This window comes from Lissotriton helveticus, chromosome 8 (assembly GCF_964261635.1).
Source record: "Lissotriton helveticus chromosome 8, aLisHel1.1, whole genome shotgun sequence".
Lineage (NCBI taxonomy): Eukaryota > Metazoa > Chordata > Amphibia > Caudata > Salamandridae > Lissotriton > Lissotriton helveticus.
Genome location: NC_136069.1, coordinates 423,354,780 through 423,369,144, shown reverse-complemented (window position 1 = coordinate 423,369,144; position 14,365 = coordinate 423,354,780). Strand labels below are relative to the sequence as shown.

Below are 14,365 nucleotides of genomic sequence, written 5' to 3'. Positions count from 1 at the left end.
AACTCTTCTAAAGGAACACGGTGTTTCTTGACTCAGCATAACAAATACTGTAATCATTGATGTTTTAGATTCCCCTTATGAATGGCACAGTTCAGCCCGAAATGCATTGGGAAAGGGAAAACCTGTTTTTCATCTGATTTGTTATGCTGAGTCAAGCAACACTGTGTTCCTTTTGAAGAGTTTCTGCTATGGACTGAATAAAAGCAGATTCTGATATCTGACATCGCCTATGTTTGATGTTTTAAAAAAGTTTTGGGACTCAGTTTGTTGAATGTTAAGTCATATATTGATTATATCGATTAAGATTGTTTAACGAATATATTTATATTGATACACATTAATATATGTACGCTTAGGATTAAGTGACATGTTAATGGTGCAAGACAGTGTACATCTGAGTGTTGAGTTTAACAGCTAATGTTCCATGAAAATGTAGCACATTTTAAGAATTTCCATTTAGTTAGTCGGGCAAACATTTTCCTTAAATGGGAAAGATATTTGTAAACCAAGAACAGCCAGAGCAACATCATTACATTGAGACCCTACAATAAAACCATGAAATTTCACAGTGGAACAGTTGGTGAGATTTTTGATGTCCTGTAATAAATCCCGATAATAATTAACTTTACTCTCAAATGCTATACCATCTTTGGTAAATACTACCTTTGATAAATACTACATCCGGTTTTCGTAGTTCACCTTGACTGTTTTGACATGAGGTTCTCTGTATGTCATCCAACCCCACCTTTTGGTTCTATCAATGAGAAGTTCCATTTTGTTATGTCTTTTGATCCTTATGTCCTTGGTTTCAGGACACAAACCTGAAATGTGAGAAATTGTTTTACAAACATCTTTACAATATCTGTAAATAGACATTTTTTGATTTCTTCCTGAAGTGATGGTTTCTCTGGTGTACAAACATGTGCTTGTAGCATCAGCACCGCTATGCATTGGTTTCCTTTAGCTTGTTGTGTTTGGTAATTCAGACATGTGAGGTTGGATTATTTCCTAGATAGTTAATACAAACACCCTGGACAGGGAGATTTTTCAATTTCTTAAATTCCTCTTTTCTCCAGTCATAAACTACTAACAATTGCAAATCATAACTCAGGAATCTACTGTCTACAATGTTAAGTTTGTAGTTTTTGATGATATTCTCGATCTTTAAATTTCTTATTTCTCCTGCATACATGTAAGAGTGCGTTACATATAGGGTAGACCCAAAGGTACTGGGACCTGGGTATTCAATAGTATAGAGAAAAGTGGTCCCAGTGCACAATCCTTAAGGAACATAAACGATTTCACACAGTATGCACAAAGAAATTCATACACTGAATTACTGAGGGACGTTATTTAATCACATTCTCGTTCCAGCAAAAATATGAAGAAACACTTTTAGTATTGCATAAATATTGTGCCCGGAAAGGAGGAGGGGGTAGTGGAGGAGGTGAGTGATTTAGTGAAGGATGAAGTGGTGTAAACAGTGTAAACAGGAGGTCGTCAATTCTCAGTTCAGGCGGCCAAGGGCTGGAACGCACTCCCTCGCGCCCTCAGACTGGAATCCAACTTCCTTGCGTTCCGAAAAAAACTAAAGACCCATCTGTTCCCCAAATAATACCCCTCGGTTACCTACCCTCTCAATGGGATTCAAGTTACATAGCGCGGGGATGCCCTTGGGTCACCAGGCGCTTTAGAAATCGCTAAAATAAATAAATAAAAATAAAAGATTGGTGCAGTCACACAATTGACAGTTGACGTCCAAAAAACATATTGTTTAGCCACATTGAAAGTTGAACAGTTGTTAACCTTGCTATACAATGAAACACAGTACCAATAGTATGTTGTTTGTAGGCTGGTATAAACAAAAAAGTTGATGTTTCGACCCCTGTACAGCGTTGGTTGATTTCCACCTTACTATGGGGTCTTCCTCTGGACTCAGACGTGGGAGGGGAGTGTGGTGGGGCACCTAGGGTAAATGAAATTAAAATAAATGGGCGAAATTGCAAAAGGTAAATCAAAAGCTATGGGCCAAAGCTCCAAGTAATTACCATAGAGAAGCCCTACACAAAGGGCTGAGATGTAGGAAGGTTGGGCATATGGACTCCGGCAAACAGAGAGTGCACTAACAGCACCTGCAAGAATAAGGTGTTGTATGAGTGGCCAATATGTCCAAACGTGCCACATGAAATGCCTGCCCTCAACTGTTGCCAGCGGTAAGGCATGATCTAAACCGTTAAATAATCAAATTACTTACAACAAAGAGAAACTGGTGGTTCCCTCTAGAGAGGCCGTATAATTTAAAAGCCTGGCCATTGAATTAAGAAATCTAAAAAACGGAGATGAGAGTATATTAATGCAGGCAGAGAGTAGTAATTATAGCAGATACAGCGGCTAGTGCTATGAGCTAATAGAGAACATGAGGTATAATGTTCAACAGCATGGTACCTGAACTGTTGCAAAGCCACTGTTTACGTTCGAGGGTGCACAATCTGAGGGAAAAAAGACAAGGAAGCATCACTCCTCCGTCCAGAAATTCAACAGGGCAAGGTATAGACATTTGAAAGTATAACAATGACTCACCGCTCCTCGGTGCACGCTTTCTGTTGATAAAGTCTTTACGCCTTTTTCTTGCTATTTCCACTGATATTTCAGGTTCATCGTTGGAGTCACTTTCAGTGTTGTTGGATACTTGCAGAACATCCTTTGCCATTTTTTTTTACTTTTATCTCTTTTATCCCTTCTTTTTTCTTTTTTCTGCAATTTGTATCCTGTTTTAAAAATGCGGAACCATGAGCACATTTATATTTCTTTTGTTTTCATACACTTTTTCCAATTCAGCTAGCAGCGGTAGTTCTTCTTGTGACCACAATTTGGATGGTTTGCTGTTTGCTAGAGCTGCGAATCTATCATAGTTTTGTACTTTTGGATGTGAATGCCAAGCATGTTGTTACATTCCAATTTTTGTTCCAAAATTTAGGCGACGAATAGTTACAGAGAAATTGTAGGTCTGCTTTTTCGGTCTTGCGCCTAGCGTTGCAGTGTGTAGCACTGTTCGTGCAGCACAAGACATTTAGTAGGTAAAAATGGGGTTTCAGAAGTTGACCTAGGAATGGCACACGCACGAGCGTGTGCTTTTCCTTTTGGGGTACGCTACTGGGCTTTGCGTGCGTGTTTTCACTAAGACGGCATGCAATAGGCCAAAGGCAGGCGCATTGCTCCGCCCATGGCCTATTGGTGTCTGTTACGAGCACCGGGCGTCATGTGGTTTCAATTATCGTGCCCAAACACAGGCGCAATAATTGAAAGCGCATGTCTATCTGTGGCATGCGCGCACCACTCGCGGGGTTGTTCTCTTTTTGGATCCATTTCACAGGGAAGCAACTACATGAAAGAACCGCTGACGTCTTGTGCGCTTCTTGTTACCTGCTAGTGATCAGAGTTCACAGGGCTCTGTGCAATAATAAGCACCTTACTCAAATCAGTGAATTATAACCAGTAGCAAGCATCAGGGTGAGTGCAGGCCGTGCAGCCACGAGAGGGCTGGGGAATCTGCAGAAGGCCGGGAGCTTCTGAACGGGGGCAAACCATCCGTGACTGACTCTTTCCCAGTCCCTTTGGCTGTTTGTTTTTGCAAATAGCTCCAGGCTCATCAAACGTCTGCGTAGCTCTCATTGGTAGGTTGTGCAGCCCACTGAAGGTGCAGTTTCTGCTGCTTATGGGACGTGCAAGGTAGTACAGCAGACTGGGCAGACTTTGTGTGGGGAGTTGCCAGCATGATTATTGTAACGGCAGGCAGTGATTGTCCGTGTGTTGTGGGTGGGTGGAGACATACTCAACAGCCAATTTACGGACGAAAAACAGGAACTTCATGCTGTTTCGTCCCCCCGCTGGGGAGCGACTATAAATCCTGATGGCACAGTGCAACCCGTAGTAAAAAGCTGTGCTGTTTTTGTTGGAGATAGGTGCACGCTCTTTGAACAGCCCGACCGACTGACAGCGGCCGGGTGAGAGCGAAGCTCCAGCTCTGAACTGGCAGCGCCTCCCATTCACCGAAATCTGGAATGTCTCGATGTGAAACTGTCTCTCAGAAGTTACATTTAAGTAGAAGGGGTTAAACCCATGCAGTACAACAACAGTCAAGAGACATGTTAAAATAGGCCCTGTATCCACCCCCTTTCGCCCACCTTCCTTCAGGATGTAGGCATTATAGCTCCCTCGTTCACTAGGGACGGGTTGGTATTTCTTTTTCTAGTATAGCTTTGAAGTACAGTCCTGCTCAGTTCTTGAATGAGGATTCCCTAGAAATACTGTGACATTTCCATTCCCCCCTCATTTACGTCCTCCTTGTCCCTATTCTAACACATTACTAGTAAGAAGAGGACTACGAATCCTGGCAATGCCTTCAGCAGGCAAGTGCTGGCAATTTCCATGATAAATGCTGCTGCACTCGGCAATAGTAAGCATCTGCTGTTTTGTTTTTTCATTTTAGGTGGACGCCAGTAAAACGGCTCGGCTCTATTAATTTGCAGTTTGGCTTGGCACAAGTTACTATAATGCGAGCCGAGCCCTCAACATATTTGACTTGTAGATAGATTACTGTGTAATACGTGAGAACAACTATTTTTTCCAAAAGTATATTTTTCTAAATGTGGAAGCATTTCACTTTAGTGCATTTTATTGTTTCACTGTTTTGAGTGACATTTATCAAGAGTTTCGAAACATGAACTTGGAAACATTCATGTCACACCACCCACCGCCCGGACTACAATGCCATTAGTGAAGCAAGAGGCAAGTCAGTTGTATTATGTACCCTGCGTGCTACTTTAGATGTTATTACAGGTGAAGCAACATTAAAGTCTATTAAAACCTACAAAAGGATTTTTTTTACAGCGCTCATCCGAAATTGGTGCATTTTAAGGGGTCCGCTAGTGAGATAATAAAGAAAAAGAAGGCACATTGAAATAAAGTCGTTGCGTAAGCTCACGCAGTTTTTTCAAACAGGGAAGCCGAGATGGAACCCAGGTTACCTGGCTTCACATTGTGCAATGGTGATTTAGATATGGGAGAGTGCAGTGCTGAATATGAGCCGGTGGTTTCCGGTCCTAAGCACCAGCACTTAATCATCAACACCAGCGCTTGAGCACCAGTTAAGGACACATTCATTTTTGGTGGGTATAGGGAGACTAAGTGATTCGAATCACAGGCTATTGAGCCAAAGCAGAGACCTGAACCTGGTTCCCAGCTCCTAAGTCGGCAGTTCTAGCCTTTACACCACATCCCCTCCCCACTTGTAGGGTTTGTATGCTCGCTGTTAGGCAGGCTAACAAGAGAAATGTGCTGGTCGAAGCATCCGCCTGATGAGAACCCTGCCATATATTTTGTTACAAATTAACCACTGGGAGGGAGGCAGTAGCCACGCCACGGTTCCGTTTGATTTTGGCCTGTAGTCCTAAGAATATGTTGAGCTGAGTCACAGCCATGTATCTGGCTTAAAGTTGATTTGAGACTTCACATGGTTCTCCCATGCCGAGTTTCGTTTTCTAGAGCCGATTAAACAACACCACCGAAGTTGTTAAAATAATATAATAATAGAACATTTTAAAAGAAGCATTAGCAATGTAATAGGTCTCGCGTTTGCCAAGATTTGAGCTATTGGCATTGTAAATGACAATGCCTTTTATTTGCGTGTTTTGAAAGCCTGCAAGTGGTGCGCATTGTATTTATAGTTGCTGCTTACGAGAAACAAGGCTGACAGTAACTGCGCCAGTTTTACTTCGAGCCTTGCTTCTTGTAAGCAAGGACTATGTGTCATTTACATTGACAAAAGCTCAAACTCTCGCAAATGCGAGACCTATTGCATTGCAAATGCTTATTTTGTTCTGCCGTTGCATTTTGCAAAGTGGCATGCAATGTTGTGAAATTCGGCTTCCTTGTCATATTTTGAACAGTATGTTTTCAGGTAGAATCCTCTACGTTTATTGGAGTCATGCTTTCTAAACTCATTAAAAAGATCCCATTATGTTTCTACATAAATCAGAGTTAAATTTATCATTGGGATATTTCCAGTAAGTGACTTTTAGTGAAATCACTTTTTTTATTGTTCAATCCATCATTGACCTCATAAACATCTGGTAAATTATCGAGTCTTTATTCAACAGTGTCACTCTTGGCTGAAGAGGCCACAAATTCAATACTTTCACTGAGGATTATCGTTACCCCCTCTTCCGTTAGTACAGAGGGTGAACAGGGTGACACAAGATGATTTGATTTGTTTTTTTTTATAGTGTTGTTAGAATTGGGTGTTGAATTGACAAAATCGGTAAGGAGGGTAATGATTTGTGGAAAAGACAGCAGCACCATCTTGTGCCATCTTAACAGCGATTTTAATCTCCAGGAACTACCCCATCTGGAATTGTGCTTGTTAACTCTGCTATTTCTCACTATCATGCTTACAGCCATGATAGAACCTTGTTTGGCCTAGCTCTATAAACTTCTCAAAGGGTATAGTGATATAGAGACAGTTACCAATGGGATCACTTGGAGTTAAAGGCACCTATGACTGAGAAGAGGTTAAGAAAGTCATAGGCACTCTCGCCATTTACCCCGCTTAATTGAATTTCTTCAGATTGACATTCAGAGCACTAGGCAGAAATCACATCACGTCAACACCTACCTCGGGCCTTTGTGATGCTTTGTTTGCAATTAAACAGTCAGATTCCCCTCATTCTCACCAGTTATAAGTCAGCAACTAGGCGCCGACTGAGGCAGGACCCCAGCCCTGCGCCCCAGGTGGGCGATGCCTCGTCTAGTCGTGCCCACAGCCCTGCTTTGTGCCCCAGCCCGACCGACCCAGCCCTTAGAGCCAATTCTTATCTCCAAGTTATGGATCTGACTGCCGACTTCCCTTACCTACATTGTTTCCACATGCCAGAGGCTATTCACCTTGGAGACCTGCTGCGGATATTGGTATGGCCCAGTACAAAGATTTGCACCATCTCTCCTGGATTTTCAAGGACTGGTGAAAGCTCACTGGACGCCCCTGGAACCGCAATGCTTTCCAAGGCTCGGACCCGTCTCTCGGGGGGAACCCATTCCAGGGCGCCCTGGCCTTCCTCTGACTTCTCTGGGATTGTTTGGGTTATCGTACGGGACGCCGAGAAGGCGCCCGTCTCTGCCCCTCAGGGATTGGTGTTCTGAACACATCTCCCTTTTGATCGGCCGAAGGCAATGGAGGCCATCACTCTTCCCTTCTGTACGGTTCTCGCCCACCTCTTAGATCCAACTGACCCATGTTCAATTTCTGTTCACATGGAACACTTCTCCACTTCGGTCTTAAAAGTTCTCATTTGAATATTTGCTACTACTGCCAAGATCTTTCACCTGCAAAGTCTCTACCTGGTCCTTCACCCCGGGCTTCCGTATGCATCGCAGCGGCCCTCCTACTTGTCGTGGCTTCACTCTTGTGGCTACAGCACCATCCATTTTCAAGGCTAATTTATTCAGCAGGTAAGTTGTTAGACATGCCTTAGTGGATTCCGACTTCCATGGCTACCATCCTGCTGTCTGTATCAACAAATACCTTATCTGGGGTTTGATGAGATTCGGCATAAGGTGGATTAACCCGGCATTCGGTTCATTCCACAGTGCCTGTTCTGCTTACCAAAAGTGGGCCACTAGGCACTTGCATTCCATGCCTGTCTCCACTCCAGCGAGCCAGGCTTCTTACCCATTTAAAGTTTGAGAATAGGTTGAAATCGTTTCGGCTCCAGGACCTATAATCATTCGCTTTACCAGACAAAACTGGGGTTTCCGAGCACCAGCTATCCTGAGGGACACTTCGGAGGGAACCAGCTACTTGATGGTTCGATTAGTCTTTCGCTCCTATACCCAGGTGAAACAACTGATTTGCATGTCAGAACCGCTACAGACTTCCACCAGAGTTTCCTCTGGTGGCTCACGCATACTTCACCATCTTTCAGGTCCTACCATGCGCCACCTCCCCAACAGTTAGAAGATATGGGAAACATAATAAACCCTTGTAGGCTTGGGCAATAAACTGTACAGGGTAAAAATAGTCTACAAGGGATTTTGTTTCTAGTACAATTTTAGGTTTTTCAATTCAATTAGGTAAGTGGGTCATATAAGATCACATTTGGACGTGTCCACAGGACAACAACATTAAATGTAGGTAAAAAGCACACGGAGAATCCTATTTGTATCAAGATAGTTTATATATTTTACATATCAAAAATTCACTCAAGGGGATACATCAGAAAGAATAAACCATCAGCAAAAAATGTCATGAAAAGATGTGTAAATCAATTAAACAGACAATTCATAACATACATCAACTCCTAAAATGAAAGGAGAGCAACCGTAAACCAATAATGAATGAACGTTACTCTTCAGACAATACATTTCTTTGAAGTTGATGGGGAAGTCGACGTTTTGGTCTTTGCAGGAGAAGCCCCTTCTGTTGGAGTAGAGGGAGATGCGGACACACACAATATATATAACCTTGGTTGCAAGATGGCAATCAGGACCGCATTACTGTCACTGTCGATCTCTCAAAATTGATATTCTTAAGAGTGAAGAGAGCCAACATCAATGATTGAATGCTCCTGGTATACGTAGTTACTCGAAATTATTTCCCAAGGAGAAATCTGCAGCATACGTGATCCGACCAAACAAAATCCCCTTTGATTTTGCTTTTTTCGCCCTACGTTGGCAGGGTATGCCCAGACGTGGGTCCCTTGCTCACTTTACCACTGGATTCAAGCTAGCCTGGCTGATGATGGCTGATTAGCCAGAAACCGGTCCCAGGATGCTTGTTTCCGGTCCAGGGAAGACATGGCTTGCCAGTTCGGGCTGGACTGTTCCCATGAGGCACAGGGTCAGACTGATTTGTATATGGCTATGTCTGAACTGGGATGGTGGAGTGAGCTAAAGAATGATGATGGATTAAACCCAGATCAGTTGACTGGGGGTGAGTGCTTGCAATGTTCAACACTCCGTCCATCATCCCCTTTGGTTTTGCTTTATAGTATATACAGACCCAGCTTCCTACAGAGGGCAGCAGTTAATTCTTCATAAAAACATATTTTTTAAATCTAGCGAAATCCATTTTACAGCTGTCTGAAGTTGTTCAGCAGGTGCATAACTACTACCTTAACGCAGAAAAAACCCAGCTACTGAACTTTGGTGGACCTTCTTTTTTTGTCAAAATATTGTGACTGCTGCACATGTGCCTCTGCCCTTCCCCAGATACCACGCTAGGAAATCTCAGCAGTTAACGTTCAAACAGGACTTTCCTTCAATGCCCAAGTCTCTACTAGCTGCTTTCATTTTCTGAAAGTTTTAAAAACGATGCAACCTTTTTTCCCTACTGAAGCTCAAGCTGGTGCTGTTCAAGCTGTAATCCACGCTTATCTAGGCTGCTACAACTTATTCTATTTGAGACTTCCTATAAATTTGGCACACCATCTTCGGTTAGTACAGGATGCGGCTGCTTACCCTTTATCAAAACTACCTTATCGCACTAATTCAATTTCATTTAACCGATCCTTCCACCTATATTGTATCAGTACAATCGGCATTCGGGGGAGCACAGTGCAAGTCACACTTGGAATTTATAGCTATGCTATGAGTAGATTCTTAAATTAACATAAATCAGTCAACTTCGTACAGCTCCAGAACTTGTATTAAATGCTTGCATAAACTTCGGAACTGGCTAACATAACCATTCTACTTCATTGCCGACTATTAACTGAACTACCTAGTCATGCACATTTCTTCATTATGTTTCAGTTGATGTAAATGTGTGGCGAATGTTTGTGCATATTTGTTGTGTGCCATTTGGCTGTGGTGGCAATTTGTTCGGTTTTTGGCCCTGCTGGGTTTTGTGCTGCATTATTGCAATTTAAGGCTGTTGTGTAGAACTATGGGTATTATATTGCATTCTGTTTTTCCTGCTTGTTTGTGTGTGGTCTGTTATGGGTTAGTTGTGTTGTATGTTGCATTGTGTATGTTACTGTGTTATATGCATTTGGTGCCAATTGCAACATTGTAGCAGTTGCGGTTAGTAAATATTGAGTTTTCTAAAAAGTTAACATGTTGAAAAAATTTTGTGTTGGACACTGCCTCACAGATTGCACAATTCCAGCATCTATAGTGACTAGTCACAAGAGCTATGCCCCAAACAGAGGTTTTTCTGGTATATGCAGGGCCGGCTTTAAGATAGTGTGACTGTTGCTTTTGCACTGGTCGCTGACCTGGAAGGGGGCGGGGTCTGAACTCAGGTGGGGGTGCTGTGTTTAGCAATAACTTACTATTTAAAAGCAGCAGACCCAGAGTGCAAGAGGCAATAAAAATGTCTAGCTAACTCTTGTGATTTAATATTCATGCTAGAGACAGAGACCAGAGTTTTGTCTAGTGATAGTTCTGACTCGCAATAAAGTAGCAAAAAAAGGGTTAATATGCCTGCTGTAAAGAACAGATCTGTATTTAAAGTGGATAGCTGAGTGGATTATTAAAGCCACAGCTGGTATGAAAATAGGGTCACAAAGTAGGTCCCCAGAGAAGGGAGTACCTTGATGAAGGTTTGACTACAGGACTCCCTCTCCATTTTCCTCCATGAGGCTAGTTACTAATCAGTGAGGATAAAGTTCCCACAGATTTGGACATAACCCGGTGTGGACAAAGGATCATTCGGGTATTGTATTTGTGTTTAAGCTAAACGCTACATTTAAGGAAATATTATAGGGTCATAACTTGGTTAAGTACGGTCCCGAAGAAAGTCCAGGACCCTGGACGGGGCCTTCACAGGGCTGCAACATGTCAACCTAGCGGACAATGAGCACCATAGCAGGGCTATTGTTGTCCTTGATTTCGTGCTTTTTATCATTCCTCCATCACCAATGAATAACGTTTACAACATTTGGGATGGCCAATGATGAAGCCTGACACCTGGGAGGTGTGTGATGAGGCATCCTGAACTTTTTTTTAGCACATCTCGGTGCTGGTCTAGCAATAATTTTGGAAACCTACAATAGCGGCAGCCTTCCATTATCGGAAGTACACCTACATAAGAATGTGGCACGAGACCACAAAGAATGGACTTGATGATTTAAAAGCCTGGTCATGCTTTGGTGGAAATGATTAGTAAAACTAGCCCTTACCAGCGCTTTAAGACAAATTAAATGTATGCGAGCAAAGGGCTATAGAGAGATGAGTAGCCCTTGTGCCGGGTGGTAGTGAGGGAATATGAAGAGGAAGTCATAGGGAGAAGAAGGGGGTGTTAAAAAAGATTGTCACACCGGGCACCACCAGCGCTAAAGCCTGCCCTGGGTATATGTCTGTAGATAAACGTGTCTCTATCTACGTAAATCCCAATATTCCTACCAAGAAAAATCTGCATATCCACGGGGTGTGCAGTGATATCCTAGAACCCCTTAGCTGTTTTACTGAAGAGAAACTTAACCCCTTTGGTGCAACATGCCATCGACATCTTTAGACATTGCAATATCAAAACTGAAGCAAGAACCCCTTATTCTGGAATCATTTTTCCACAAAAGTATAAAGAACAACATGTTTTATTTGTTTTAAAGTTGATCTGATGCAGGGAATTAAAATCATATAGTTTATATTTTGCTAACATACAAGATGAATTCTAAACTTCCAGAAGCAAAACGCAGTTTTGTATGAAAGGTCAGCATTTAGATTACGCTTACTACCCCTGATGAGGTGTTGAAGCGCTATTTCAGCGAGTAGCACGCTACTCTGAAACACAAAATGTATTAGTGGTGAATTAGTATAAGGAGATTTCTAATTAATTTGAGTGGTGGACATGTGAGTTTGTTATTTGGATTGAAAAAGGATAGTGGAGGGCTAGAGGAGGGAAGGGTTTGCATTTATATAGCTCTTGCTACCCCTCGATGAGGTGTCAAAATGCGTTTTGGGGGGTAGCACGCTACTCCGGAACCCAAACAGGATTAGTGGTAAATTAGTATAGGGAAATAAGAAATTAATTTGAGCGGTGGAAATGTTAGTCTGTTAGTTGGATTGAAATGGATAATGGAGGGATAAAAGAGGGAAGGGTCTAGAAAAAGTATAATTTTTTTGGGACCTCATAGCAGTAGGATGATGTTTGGGATGAGTGAGAGGGGGAAGAGTGAGAGGGAAAGGTTTAGAAAGGCTTGTTTGGGAGATCTGAATAGTAAAACAGGCATGAGATGATGCAAGGAGGGGTGGAGGAGGGAAGAGTCTAGAAAGGGTTATTTTGTGGTTCATATTAGTAAAGGGGGTGTGGGATTAGTCACAGAGTCGAAGTATAGGATATATTAAGAGGTATAGTGTGAGAAAAAGGGTAGTGCATTGGAGAGAGTAGTAAAATGAGGTTTGGGATGAGTCTGAGAGTATGGGTAGAGGATATATTGAGAGACATTTATGGTGATATATAGGTTTGTGCACTGAAGCTGCTGAATTATCCTTAATGTTAACCTCGTCTATTTAACCTTGCAAGCAGGGAGTTTAAATTAATTAGAATGTTGCTTCCCCTCTTCTGCATCCACAGAACTGCCATTTGAGGATAGTACTAATTAGTGTGTTTCAAATGCAGAACTAATGTCATTTGAACTGTGTACCTTCCCTTTTTAATCGTGTTAGGTCCCCAGCGTGTAGTCTGAATGCGACTGTAGAGTGCTGTGCAGCTAATAATAGCAGCAGACATTTTAGGTAATTCAGGGACATCCCATGGCAGACTAGCCCCTGAGATTTGAATGTTTTCCGTGGTAACCTTTATGGTGTGCTTCATTTCACAGTTTGTTTTTTCAGACCACTCTTGAAGCACTTTCAATTTGTAGATCAGCTTTTAAGACCACCAAGAGCTTCTCGATACATTACAGAATGAAAGTAACTGAAAATATTGCTGAAAATGTGCCTTTGGCCTTTGATAACGCAGCGTCGGTAATGTAAATTTGGAAGCTTCGCTGGACGTAAACCTTGGTCACGAGCCTCTGAGGTAAAGCTCCCCCTTGACCACCCTGCGGGAAGCTCTATTCTACAGGGCCTAGCCTAGCTAGGGCATCAGACACTGGAAACAGAAGGCTACTACAGCTGGGCAAGTCAGCAAATTGAAAGTGAGAGCCGAGCCAGATTCTGGCTTGGCTCGAGGAGAGTGTGCACATGCCGAGCCATGAACATGATTGTGATGTAAATCGTGCAACAGACATGTCTCTTTAAGATTAAAAAAAGGCTACTTCTTTAATTAACAGAAGAGTTTATTTATTTATTTATTTTAATTTCTTGTATAGCGCAGGAATCGACCCCGAACGGGGTATCTCCGCGCTTTGCTCGCCATGATGGTAAAGGATGGACTTTACAGAAAGAACTAGGGTAACAGTGTCTAAACTAGGGCCTATTATTCCTCTAGGAACAGGTTGGTTTTAAGCATTTTCCTAAAGGGTAGGTGGTTGGGGATTTGTCTGAGACTGAAAGGCAAGTTGTTCCACAGGGTCGGTCCCACCAGGGAGAGCGCACGCCCGCCTTGTCTGGTTTTTTTAATGAATGGGGGTTTTAATAGCAGTTGGTTGCTAGAGCGCAGAGATCGATCTGGCTTATAGAGTTGTAGCTTTTGAGTCAGATAATTGGGACCATTTCCAAACAGGCATTTGTGCACCGTGCAACAGATTTTAAATTTAACACGTTGCCGTATTGGGAGCCAGTGAAGTTCTCTCAGTAGGGGCCTTGAGGGAGTTCTTGTGGGAGCATTCAGAATCAGTCTTGCCGCTGTATTTTGGACTACCTGTAGCCGGTTTATGGCGTCTTCATTAGCTAATATCAGGAGCCCATTGCAGTAGTCTAATCGACTAATCACCAGGGCCTGTACCAGGGTCTTTCTGTGAGTATCCGGCAGAAAAGGAAAGACTCTTCTCAGCAGACCAATAGTGCGGAAACACGCTCCAGCAGTCACATTTGCGTGTTCCCTTAGAGTTAGATTTTGGTCTAGCTTCACACCCAGATTTTTTACAGTTGATTTTGGGGAGGGCACTGGTCCTAAATCTAGAGGCCACCAGTCGGGAGACCATAGTATGGTGGCTTTTCCAAAGAGCATGACCTCCGTCTTCCCGACATTACATTGGAGGCAGTTGGAAGCCATCCAATTTGAAACAGCCCTCATGCCTTCAGCAAAATTTTCCCTGACATTAGAGTTAAGGGAATGGAAAGGGTAGAGAAGTTGGGTATCGTCGGCGTAGGACACCGGTGTGAATCCATACTTCCTCACAATTTCAGCAAGGGGGGCCACATATACATTAAACAATGTGGGGCTTAGACATGAGCCCTGTGGCACCCCCTTCGTCAGCACCCT

General features: G+C 42.8%; 1 protein-coding gene and 1 pseudogene across 1 annotated transcript in view; one reads left to right on the top strand and one right to left on the bottom strand.

The window, feature by feature from the left end:
* VWA8 (von Willebrand factor A domain containing 8) overlaps positions 1-14,365 on the top strand; it is a 1,418,144-nt gene that overhangs the window by 174,879 nt on the left and 1,228,900 nt on the right. The window lies entirely within an intron of this gene.
* On the bottom strand, positions 6,927-8,041 carry LOC144774353 (28S ribosomal RNA; annotated as a pseudogene).